This window comes from Rhipicephalus microplus, chromosome 2 (assembly GCF_043290135.1).
Source record: "Rhipicephalus microplus isolate Deutch F79 chromosome 2, USDA_Rmic, whole genome shotgun sequence".
NCBI classification, from domain to species: Eukaryota; Metazoa; Arthropoda; class Arachnida; order Ixodida; family Ixodidae; genus Rhipicephalus; species Rhipicephalus microplus.
Window position 1 is genome coordinate 90,105,625 of NC_134701.1, and position 12,768 is coordinate 90,118,392.

General features: G+C 45.7%; 1 protein-coding gene across 3 annotated transcripts in view; it reads left to right on the top strand.

Moving 5' to 3' along the window:
* The window catches only part of LOC119170813 (cytochrome P450 1A1), a 72,824-nt gene that overhangs the window by 28,382 nt on the left and 31,674 nt on the right, over positions 1 to 12,768 (top strand). Inside the window, exon 2 of one of the 3 annotated variants that reach the window (XM_075886623.1) lies at positions 1,209 to 1,393. The exons of the other annotated variants lie outside the window; for them this stretch is intronic. The gene's annotated coding sequence lies outside the window, so the exon portion shown is untranslated. The remainder of the gene's footprint in view (positions 1 to 1,208; positions 1,394 to 12,768) is intronic. 3 annotated transcript variants of the gene reach the window in all.

Below are 12,768 nucleotides of genomic sequence, written 5' to 3' on the forward strand. Positions count from 1 at the left end.
CCCCCTCCCCCCCCTGGTTTTTTTTCTCCTTCTTTAATTTTTAACGCACACTGACAAGGAGCCAATGCATATAATGAATATCGATGGGGGTGCCTCATTCACCGGCTTTTTCGCTCCTCCCGACGCCACCAGCATGCACTTAAAGCGCTTAAGCCCTCCCCATTAACTTGTCATACACTTCAAAGAGGAACGAGCCGCCAGCGGACTACACGGAAAGGTGAAATACAAAAACGGCGGCTCCCTGCCCACTTGGGGAAGTGTGGGTGCGGGGGAGGTATTGTTAACAATGATGACATTCCTCATCTACCTCTGCCCTACTCTGTTGAAATGCTGCCCCTTTCTAATTACGCCGTGTCGGTCTTGCTTCTTCTCCTAGATTTTCTATATTTTATTTAATGTTTGTCCTCCCGTTTCGCTGTTTCTTCTTTTTTTCTCTCTCTCTCTCTCAATTGACCACTCCCCTCCTGTCTCGACAGGATATAAAAAGGCACGGAACATGTGTAAATAGTATTATGCCTTGAAAAAGACAGGGTTCCTGTCGAAACGTCGGCACAATAAACAGTTGTTATGTGAAAGCGCATCTACTTTTTTATTTATAACCTTGCGGCAACCGAAGTTATTCTTCTGTATATATATATATATATATATATATATATATATATATATATATATATATATATATATATATATATATATATATATATATATATATATATATATATATATATTAAATACTTGCGAAAAGAACAATAACAGAAATATCAATTTTTTGTAAACTGTTCCTGACAAAAATATGGATGAATTAGTTCCTACTGAAGGAGCAATAAATGATTGATATCGACGAAAATTTTCGAGCAGTCTAAATTGGTTAATTCAGAACCTTTTGGAATTGAGGTTATTGAGTAAATCTTCTCGACAGTACGATGAAACCTTGCGCGGCCTGACACACTTTCCCGTTGCTGTTCCCAAGAATATGTGTACCTATAGTGAATTTGCCGTTGTCAAAGCTAATCCTAAGATTCGTAACAGAATTTGTAGTGATACTTTTCTTAATGATGAAAACTTTCTAGAAGAGATCAAAAAGTGTTCCACAGTTTCCTATTTTGCTCAAAAAGAACAGAGCCCCATTGGACGTTTCATCGTCATCGTCTGTGGCGTCTACTGATATTGTACACGTCTCGCACCTTAAGCCATGCTTTTCCGCGCAGGATTGTACGCTTTCTTAAGCGCTGAGATGGCGCACCCAGTGGAAGTGGCGGCTATATGATACAAGCCATGATAAACATCATGGAACAGTCCATCAAGACGACGAAGATGACGATCGAAAAAGACCTCATGTTGTTGCCGCTCTTCCATCTTGGCTGAAGGACTCTGTGTACTCCATGTGCTATCTGTAATTATATTTCTTTCCACCTTTTTCTCACCTCTTGACAATTTCAGGTGCATTCTCGTCCAACTTGTGTAGGTGGAGGTATAAAGCCGATTACATGGCTCGAATGGTGTCGAATTTACACGCCAGCTGCAAGACTCTTAGCATCCTAACACTCGGCGCTTATACGAAACCCGGTGGACCATCCGGCTCGTTTGGTCACCCACCTTAGGCAATTTTGCCAATGTGTTCACGGTCAGATTTATGCAACAAGCAGGTTTTAGGGTTGCTGCACAATTAAGTAGAGCTGCTGCACTAAAAAACAATAAGAACGTGCGCCAGATGTACGTCTCTTCATGTGGTACTCTAGCTTGGTACATTTTTGTTAAATTATTACGGTAAGTCTTCCTATAGTGTAGCATAGTTTAAACGAAACGCATGAAAAAGCAATCGACATCTGTATTGTTTCTTTGTATTGCGTGTAAGCAGTAGTGTTGCAGTTTAGAAACTGACCGTGAAAGCTAGGCTTATTGACGCAAATAAGTAAATCAAGAAGTGTGCGGCAGAGACACGTCGTACTTGCATGTATATAACACGAGAAGTATTGCGTAGCTAACGAGAGAACGCATGAGTGACAGAAACACTCTAAAAGCACAATATTCGCGCTAATGTTACGAAAAAGTCGCTTGAGACAGCCATGAAGAAAACAGCAGCTGCTGTCGGCCCAACCAGATTATGCTTGTATTTCACAGCTCTACCGTTTCTACTCTCGTGTGATCTGTGCATTGATGGATCGGGTTCGCGTTTCGCCGTACTATTTATTTTATGCGGTCTTCTTTCCCGGAAACAATCAATGAATCTGTCATCCGTACATCGCTGAGATAGCTATATTAGCATTGTAAGCTGGTGAGAAGAGTGCCCAGAAAATAACGCACACCAGGTTACAACAGAAAATAACGCACACAAGGAGTCACTGCGTCGAGTACATTCCATACTGTCGTCCTTGATACCAGTGTACCAAAACGAAAACCAAGAACGAAAAAAAAAACTGATATTTTTGACCGGACGAAAACGTAATGGCAACGTTATCTATTATTTTGTTCCGGAGTGAAACGGTATTTTCTTAATAGTTTTTAGTTTCACGCGGCAACCTGACAAACAGGAACGGAAGTCATACAAGGTGAGCTACGATGCATATCTCCGAGCAGAGTACTATAGCGCGTGTCTCCGGCGGGAATTACGAAGTACAGATGTGTTGAAAGTTTGCGAAGGACAAAAAGGGTCGCAACTAGAAATTTTCGCATTAACTAAATTGAAATTTCGTGCGCCTGTGGCACGTGCCAGGATGGAAAGGAGAGTCTCGTCACGGAAGCTTGTTTATTATAAACAGGGATCTCGCATATCAGAGGCACCACGCTGGATGACAGCTGCTTCTGAGATCATGCTCACTCTCTGTGACGCGGAAAATTTGCCATTACATTTTGATAAAGTCTTGTATAACTTGGAATAGCACTTAGCAGTCAGTTCTAGAAATAGTGGGGGAAACATGTTCTTCACTTGTCCCACTTTCTTAAGTGGAGCGTGAGTGTATGATGCTGATGCTGATGACCTCTGATGGATGGCGCTTACCCACAAAGGGGGATGGGCCAAGAACCGGGCGGCAGGATACTTAAATGAAACTAAACTAAAAATGAAGCCAATCTGAAAAAGTAGCGTAAAATAATACTACCAAAAAAAAACAAAAATGTGTGCTGAGCAAGCGGTTAAACCATCTTTTGTTTTTGAAAGACATTACTATGAATTATAAACTAAAGATCTGAAAAGGTAGTGGTTCACTAGCATGGTAATCTTTTAGTTGCGTTGATGTAGTCAAACACAGTGGAGCATACATCCCTGTGGCAGTAACCAAATGAAGCTCCGCCAAGCGATAAAATTACTGGTAAATTACTTGTAAATTACTGGTAAATTACTGGTAAATTACTGGTGAGTTTATACTCTCACGCTTTACGAACCTTTACGGGACGTTGTTTTTTTTTTTTTTGTTTTGGAACAGGAACGTAACGGGAATTCTCGCGGTGGAATGAAACTAATACCAAAACGAAAAAAAAAATTCGTTCTGACACCTTGAGAGAGACAGGTTTATTTACAGAAAGGCCAAGCGGTCGACCTGAGCGATAGCTTACTCTAGCCTGCTACTCTACACTGGGGAAAGGGAAAGGGGAAAGGAAGATTAATGGATGACGATAGTGAGATAGAGAGACGAACTACTCTACACTTGGGGAGGGGAAAGGGGAGAAGAAAGACTAATGGATAACGATGGTGAGATAGAGAGGCGAGTAAAAAGAATTCATTCTAGCTGAAAAAATGTTATAGCCGCGCATATATTCCAGTTGCTTCCAAAAAAGGCTATAACTGTTCTTATGACCACAGTTGCACTGTTGGTGTCTGGACAAGTGCCCAACACGATCTCACCAGTTAATGACCTACTGCGATATCCGAAGCAGAAATCAGTATTTGTCGTTCACGTGCGTATTCTGGGCAGTCACAAATTATGTGCTCAATTGTTTCTGGCACATCACAGTGTTCACAATTAGGACCAGTGTCAGTGTGACTGATGATATGTGCGTAATGTCTTGTGTACGCCGCACCAAGACAAATGTGGTGTATCGTACTTGCGAGTTGGCGTTTCAATTTAGGAAGCATGCGGAACCTCATTTCCGGATCCCACTTGAGAAGTCGCCGGTGTCATTGTTCTGGTTTAGTTCAGTGCTGAAGTGTGTAGCTGCGCATCACGCAGCGAAGCAGCGACTTCATGTCAGCTCATGAAAGCGCAATGCGTACTTCAGGGGCATGCTTTTGAGGAACCAACCAACCAGTGCACTGGTTGGTTGGTTGGTTCCTTGGCGCGACCCACCTAGGGGGATAGGCCATGAATCGGATGGTGCCTTGCTTTTTAAACTAATTCACTTCTTGAAAGGAAAGGTTGAATTCGTTAGCTATTACAGGTAAAAGTTTAAGGTTGTAGGATTTCAAAACGAAAAAAAAACTTTGAAAAGTATTACATAATAAACACACACAAACGAACACAAAAAACGTCTATGCATAAAACATCTGAATTTAGTTACCATTCCACTCTTTTAGACTCTCGTAAGAAATTTGTAACAGCGGTAAAAATGCTCCTGTGGCTGGAAACAAACGCTATTGCGCCAAATGAGAGAATCACAGGAAGTGACAAGTTTAAGTCCAACTTTCGTTGGGGTTCCTACAGTATTCTTTTCCTGTGACTTTTGAATCTTCGGAATGAGAAAAAGAAGTGCTCCAAAGAGATATAGGAAATTCGCTATTTTTACAGATAGTTTAGAAAATATCACACAATGGACAGATTATCAGCACCTCAAATTTTCATGGAAAGCCCAGTGGAGTCCGTAAAAAAACTTGTAATTATAATCTCGAGATTCCAGTGCCGTGTCCCCCCATTAAATTTTTATTTACACAGAGCTGGTCTGACACTTTCCCCCCTTTGTCCGTTCTGCGGAGAATCAGAAACTATTGAACATTATTTTGTCTCATTTTGTAACTATGCATTAATTAGGAAACGACTTTTAGATATTCCGTTTGCGAAGCTAGGTTTAAATTTAACCACAGAAAATGTTCCAAGTTTTGGTGCCTCTGTTTTGGGGAATTGCCACAGAGATGCATTCGATGCGGTGTGCAATTTTATTCAACACTCTAAACGTTTTTCAACATAAAGCCCACGTTAACAGATACTCAAAAAAAAAAACCGGGTCGAAAAGTAATTTTCAATTCTGGATAAATCCATGACATACCAAATTAATCGGGTTTGGCAAAACCAGCTGTCTGGTCGGCTCCCAAAATCAAGTTGTAGCTATTAGTGTCTACTTTGTTGTTGATTCTTTTTTCTCACTATCTAAATCTTTGGTTTCTTTCTTTTTTTTAACATACTGTCTTCACTATACAACTCCCCCCTCCCTTTTTTTTCGTTGTAAGCAATAATGCAGACAGACAGACAGACAAAGAACTTTATTCAGGTCCTGAGGAACTGCGTTGTAACGGCCCCGTTTAGGGGGAATCCGTAGCAGTCGCGGGCCGCTCCCACGTAGGGACCGGAAGACCGTGGCCCTCCGCCCTCTCACAGGCCCTCTGGGCAGCCCGAAGTTGAACCAAGAGGTCACCGCTGTTAAGGGCTTCCTCCCAGTCCTCTTCTTTGTTGAACTCTGCGTCACGTAACGCAGGACATTGCCAGAGCATATGAGGTAATGAGCAATACGCCTCTCCGCAGTCCGGACAATGCGGCTCGATGTTGGGCGAAAAATGACTGAACCTGCCTCGCGAAGGGAAAGACCCCGTTTGGAGCATCCTGTAGGCCGATGATTGCGGTCGCGTAAGTTTAAGATGAGGAAGTGGAAAAGCCCTCCGAGATAGGTGATAATGAGTCATGATCTCGTGGAAAGTTAGTAGCGAGTCCCTGTATCTTCCGGCGTCCCCGCCTGCGAATCCGCCGGGACCGCCGCGGTGAGCGATACCTCACGCACGGTCATGGGCAAACTCATTGGCGTTGGGGACATCAGGATGTACTACATCAGGATGAGACTACATTTTCTCTTGGCCAATCCCCCAGAGTGGGTACGAGCCATGGATTAGAGGATAAAAACAAACAAACAAACAATTCACTCTCATTACAGTGGAGGCATAAACACGACTGTGCCAGACCCGATCTGTGAAGGTAAAAGTTCAATGAATGGACTCGACAACGCAGCCTTGTAATCATTAGTTCCTCTTTCCTTGATGAAAACCACTTGTTCTTCCAAGAGAACTTTAGCTGTGGATAGTCTAATAAAAACAAAGGAGATTTTTTGAAGTTAATAGCCGTTGTATGTTTTTAAAAGCGTGCTGTTGTTATACATTCAGATGTATGCAAAATAGGTAAAACAGTACCAATATGGGAAGATACAGCTAGTGCATCTGCCTGCTCATTGAGAGCTAGACCTCTATGACCTGATACCCAAACTAGTCTAACGAGTCGCACATGTCTAAAAATGAGCGAGTAAAATGTCTCTAAGGTACGCGAATAATTTGGCGCGCTTAAGGCAGCACAAACAGAGAGACGGTCAGTTAGAACAACTACCGCTACTAGACCTTGGGTAAATTTACGCAATGCTAGGACTATTGTCAGTAACTAAGCTTGATAAATAGGAGTAAATTCCGGTAACCAAATTGAGAAAGCCCAATCTAGAGAGGATGATACAATTTCTACGTCTGCCTTCTCTTCGTAAACGGAAGCGTCAGTCGCTATCACAATGGATGTATTTAGATTAGCCAAATTATCTTCCAAAATGCCATTTATATACTTATATGGTAAACTTTTGGCATTCTTGAGATATATATTGCTGCATGTTGTTCGGAACCTACCGAAGTCTTGCGCTGCTTCCTGTTCTTATGAATTCTGCCACACCAACTCACAAGCCAAACGTGCCAAGCTAAACGCGCCATGCAAGGCTGGCTGCACGTGTCACCACACCACGCGCTGGAAAAAAACGCTGGCGGTTTTTCGAGGAGCAGCTCGAGGCGAGACGCAAGAGAAGAAGTTGACGAGGTTTTCACTAGTGAGCTCACAACCTTTGTGTATATAGTTGACGGGCACAAGTTCGCCATTAATAAATAGCTGTTTTAGCTTCCGGTGCTGTATTTGTTCGTTACAAACTGGTGGAGTTGCGGGGTATGATTCCAAGCCCATCTCAGGATAGGGAACATAGCCCAGAACCCCGAAGGTTGGAGCCAGCGCTGTTGACTCCCGTACACCAACGCACGAGTCGTCGCCTACGAGGTGAGTAGCCCGAGTTTGGTGCCCTCTTTGATTCTTCGAGACCAGTGGAGGACGTAAGTTCCGGAGCCCCTGCAATGGCCACCCAAGCGACTTCATTTCCATCTCATATCATCATGCACCCGCCCCACATACCAGAGGTCATCATCATCATCATCATCATCATCATCATCATCATCATCATCATCAGCCTGACTACTTCCACTGCAGGACAAAGGCCTCTCCCATGTTCCGCCAGTTAACCCGGTCCTGTGCTTGCTGCTGCCAATTTATACCCGCGAACTTCTTAATCTCATCTGCCCACCTAACCTTCTTTCTCCCCCTAACCCGCTTCCCTTCTCTGGGAATCCAGTTAGTTAAACCTCTGGTTTAACTAACCTCTGGTAGTTAAATACCAGAGGTATTTCACGGTAATCTTTTTGAGGATTCCGAGGACTGGCTCGACGGTTTCGAACGCGTTGCCAGACTGAACGGTTGGAACGAAGACAGGAAACTTCGCTACGTTTACGTGGCACTGCGAGATTCTGCGCGTACGTGGTTGGAAAACCACGAAGCGTCCTTATTGTCGTGGGACGACTTTCGAAGAGAGTTTCTTGCTACGTACCCAAACACGGACCTCACTTGCCGACGTTGTGCGCGAAGAAGTGCGGCAAGCGGTTCTACAACCACAACCTCAGGTACTACAGCACGCACAACCGGAGCCTCCGCCTCAGTTGTCGTACGCGCAAGCTGTACGACAGGACCTCAGACGCATGAATCGGACGGCTGTGACTGCTGTGATGCCTCCGAGGTTTTCTCCGAGTACGCCGCTACCAATGCCGGAAGCAAGACCACGTAAGAGCGATGTATGGCACACTGTACACCGGCGGCCCCTTTGCTACCACTGCGGAAAAGCAGGTCAATTTACCGGGCGTGCCAGTATCACCGAGCGAGACTGCGTGGTTTTCCAGTCAGTGCACCATGCCCACGGAACGGTGAACGGCCCTACGAAATCGAAGAATACTTGTCTTCACGCTATTCACCTCAAGACACGCAACAACGGGAGTCGCGTTCGACAGCACCGATGCGCTATCAGTCACCGAGTCCTCGTCCGTCATAAAATCTCCGAAGATCACGTTCACCTAGCCCGCGGCGGGAAAACTAGAGCCAGCGACCTCTGAAGGTGAGGCCACTGATATACTGACAACTGAAGACTCTACATCGTTAGCCCGACAGGACGGTGGCAGTTCCGCAACGATGGACAAGTGCAGTAGTAGCGACGTTACCTCCGAGATATTAGTCACGATCGACGACGTCGAGGCCATTGCGCGAATAGACACTGATGAAGACTATTCCGTTGTCAGTTATGCTCTCGCAAAGAAGCTTCAGAAGGTGATCACTGAGTGGACCGGACCTCAGATACGTACCGCTGGAGGGCACTTAGTTAGTCCCGTAGGGTTATGCACCGCAAGGATAGGAATAAGAGGATTTGTGTATGTCGGCAGCTTTATTGTGCTTCCTGAGTGCTCCCGGTAACTGATTATAGGCATGAACTTTTTGCAAACAAACAATGCAGTCATCGACTTGCAAGAGTCCCAGGTTTCGTTTTCTACGGAGAATGCCGTCGCCTTCTGTCATGGGGAGAAACCAATCGTTCTACCTCACCGCATTGCGGACGAAGATGTAACTGTGCCGCCACGTTCCAGTGTGACCGTTCTTGTGAGGAGTGAAGTTCTTCGTGACTGTGACGGATTAGCGGACGGAAACATCGGACTGCTACTAGAAAAAGGACTATGCGTGGCAAGAGGCCTGGTGAGCCTTCGAGATGAATGTGCGTATGTCCTATTAACTAACTTTCGAAATTAGCTGCAGCATGTTGCGAAGGGAACATCCGTAGCATCGCTGCATGAGTACGTGCAAGTCTCAGATGTTTGCACTCTTAATAAAGCTTCAGAGACAGTAGATAACGTACTCCAGTCAGTAGACATTGACAGAGAGCTCTCGTCATCTCAGAAGCAACAGATTGCTGACCTCATCAGAGCGTTCGCCGAGTGCTTCTCCACCTCGTCGAAAGTCGGACGCATTCCCGTCGCAAAACACCGTATCGTGGTCGAAGAACACGCGAGACCTGTGCATCAGCGCCCATACCGAGTAGCGCCAAAAGATAGGGAGGCCATCAAGAACCAAGTGCAGGAAATGCTCAACGATGATGTAATCCAGCCATCTAACAGTCTGGGGCATCACCGGTAGTGCTAGTCAAAAAGAAGGACAACACTCTGCGGTTTTGCGTTGACTACAGAAAACTGAACCAAGCGTGATGTTTACCCACTTCCACGGATCGATGATGCCTTGGATAAGTTACGCAATGCTCACTTTTTTTCATCATTGGACTTAAAAAGTGGATATTGGCAGATCGAGGTGGACGAACAAGATCGCGAGAAAACTGCGTTTGTGACCCCAGACGGACTATACGAGTTCAAAGTGCTCCCTTCGGTTTGTGCTCTGCTCCCGCTACCTTCCACAGGATGATTGACACTGCAGTGCTCTCCGGACTCAAGTGGCAATCGTGTCTCGTCCACCTCGACGATGTAGTGGTTTTTTTCTTGTACCTTCGAGCAGCACATCCTTCGACTGAGAATGGTACTGGATGCCATTCGCGTGGCAGCACTAACCATCAAACCGGAAAAGTGTCACTTTGGATTTTGTCGGCTTCGGTTCCTCGGGCACATAGTGCGGAAGGCGTCCGCCCAGACCCGGAAAAGATTGCAGCAGTTGAAAATTTTCCGAAACCGCAAGACGAAAAGGCCGTCAGACGATTCCTGGGACTATGTGCCTACTACAGACGCTTTGTTGAAAACATTGCTAAGGTCGCTGAGCCTTTGACACGGCTAACCATAGACAGCGTACCATTCTCTTGGTGGAAAGAACAAGAAGCGGCTTTCTCATAGTTGCGACGCCGTTTGCAGTCTCCTCCAGTACTTGCCCATTTTGACGAAGAGGCCGATACAGACAAACATGCCGACGCGAGTAACGTTGGTCTCGGTGCCATCCTCGTTCAGTGGCAGAATGGAGAAGAAAAGGTCATTGCTTCCACGAGCCGCACTCTATCGAATGCTGAGTCCAATTACTCAGTGACAGAGAAAGAGTGTCTCGCAGTTATATGGGCCATCAGCAAGTTTCGCCCATACCTCTACGGCAGACTGTTTCGAGCAATCAATGATAATCATTCATTGTGTTGGCTGGCAAACATCAAGGACCCTTCAGGAAGACTTGCTAGATGAAGCCTGCGTCTGAAAATGCATGACATCACTGTGGTCTACAAGTCCGGTCTCAAGCACAATGACGCGGATTGCCTGTCTCGCGCTGTTGAGTCTCCATCATCTGACCAAGATCAAGACATCCCATTTCTTGGAGTGCTGAATGTGTCGGAGATGGCTCGTCTTCAGCGAATGGACCCGGAACTACGCCCGCCTATCCAATACTTGGAGGGTCACCACATTAAGGTACCACGAGCTTTCGTCCGTGATTTGACATCCTATGTCCTCCGGAACGACGTCCTATACAAGCGCAACCTCGTGAACACCAGTGAGACGTTTCTGCTTCTTGCACTATCATCACTGCGAGCAGAAATCTTAGAATCGTGTCATGACGACCCATCGGCTGGCCATATGGGTAGTAGTCGCACTTTGGGCAGAATTTGCCGGAAGTATTATTGGCCGAAATTAAGGCATTCGGTTCACCATTATGTTAAGTCACGCCGGGATTGCCAGAGATGCAAAATACCACCATCGAAACCAGCGGGTCTGTTGCAACCAATAGAGCCACCAAAAGGGCCATTTCAGCAAGTGGGAATGAATTTGCTTGGTCTATTTCCTCTCTCTTCATCGGGAAAGCGCTGGATTGTTGTAGCAACAGACTACATGACTCGATATGCTGAGACATCACCTGTCGCGAAAGGAACGGCGAACGAAGTAGCCCAGTTTTTCGTCACTCAGATTGTGCTACGACATGGCGCACCGCCGGTTGTCATTACAGACAAAGGAACAGCATTTACTGCCCGTTTGATGCAGTCTGTTATGAAGCTCACCCCCACCGACCATAGAAGGACTACATCATACCATCCGCAAACAAACGAATTTACTGAAAGACTCAACAGAACTTTCACCGACATGATCTCGATGTATGTGGACGTGGAGCACCAGACATGGGACAGTATTTTGCCTTATGCTACATTTGCGTACAATACCGCAGTACAAGAAACCACACACTTCACGCCATTTCAACTTGTTTATGGTCGAATGGTCACAACGACCTTAGACGCGATGTTACCGGTCAACGATTCGAATGAGAGTGACCCACACAACAGCGACTACATAGAAAGGGCAGAAGAGGCACGGCAATTGGCAAGACATCGTATCATTTTGCAACAAGGCTCTGACGCAAATCGCTATAATCTGAAGCGGAGAGACGTACAGTACCATCCAGGAAACAAAGTGTGGGTGTGCACGCCTATACGCGCACCTGGCCTATCGGAAAAAGTGATGCGGCGCTATTTCAGCCCTTACAAAGTACTTCGCCGGTTAGGCGCGCTAAACTAGGAAGTAATCCCTGAAGGGCAAGTGTGCTCACTCCGACGCAGGAATCACCCAGAAGTCGTATATGTAGTACGAATGAAACCATACTACGAAAGGCACTGAACGAGACAACTGATAAATGTGCTCAAACATCAGAAAAATACTCCTTTACAAAACTGTTCGACGTCAGCGTACGCATCGGGACGATGCGTTTCGGGAGGGGGACTAATGCCGCATTTTGTTAGGCACCCACCGAAGTCTTGCGCCGCTTCCTGCTCTTATGAATTTCGCTACACCAACTGACAAGCCAAACGCGCCAAGCTAAACGCCCCATGCAACGCTGGCTGCCCGTGTCACCACACCACGCGCTAGAAAAAGAACGCTGGCGGTTTTTCTAGGAGCAGCTCGAGGCGAGATGCAAGAGAAGAAGTTGACGAGGTTTTCACTAGTGAGCTCACAAGTATTTAGTTGACGGGCATAAGTTCGCCATTATTAAATAGCTGTTTTAGCTTCCGGTGCTGTATTTGTTCGTTAAAATATTATCATATTGAATCCTAATTGCATCTACAGTGTTGAGTACAAGTATTTCCCAAAGGTTAACCCTTAATTGGTCCAAAAGTTTCTGTCTAAAATAACTTGAGAGCACCGTAGTTTTGACCATTGGTGGTTGAAAAATAAGGCCTGCTGGTTGATGAACACATACTGTGGCCTCCTTCGAGGTGATGCATAGATTTTTAAGAATGTTCGTATTGTTAGAATATGAAATCTTTTGATAAGAGAAGGCAGGCAGGATTCTTCTTACAGGACATTGATCGCACCTTGTCGTCTTGCTGTCCGCGTGTTCGTCATTCGTGGACAGTATATGCGGAACTGTCTACGAGCCGAAGCAAGGAAAGGATATCGCCTCTGCACGTGTATCGCCAGCGGACCGTTTCGTCACGACAGTGATTGGTGTGCTGTGTCTGCCCTCTACCGGCCAAGTTCCCGCATATAAGCAAGCATCG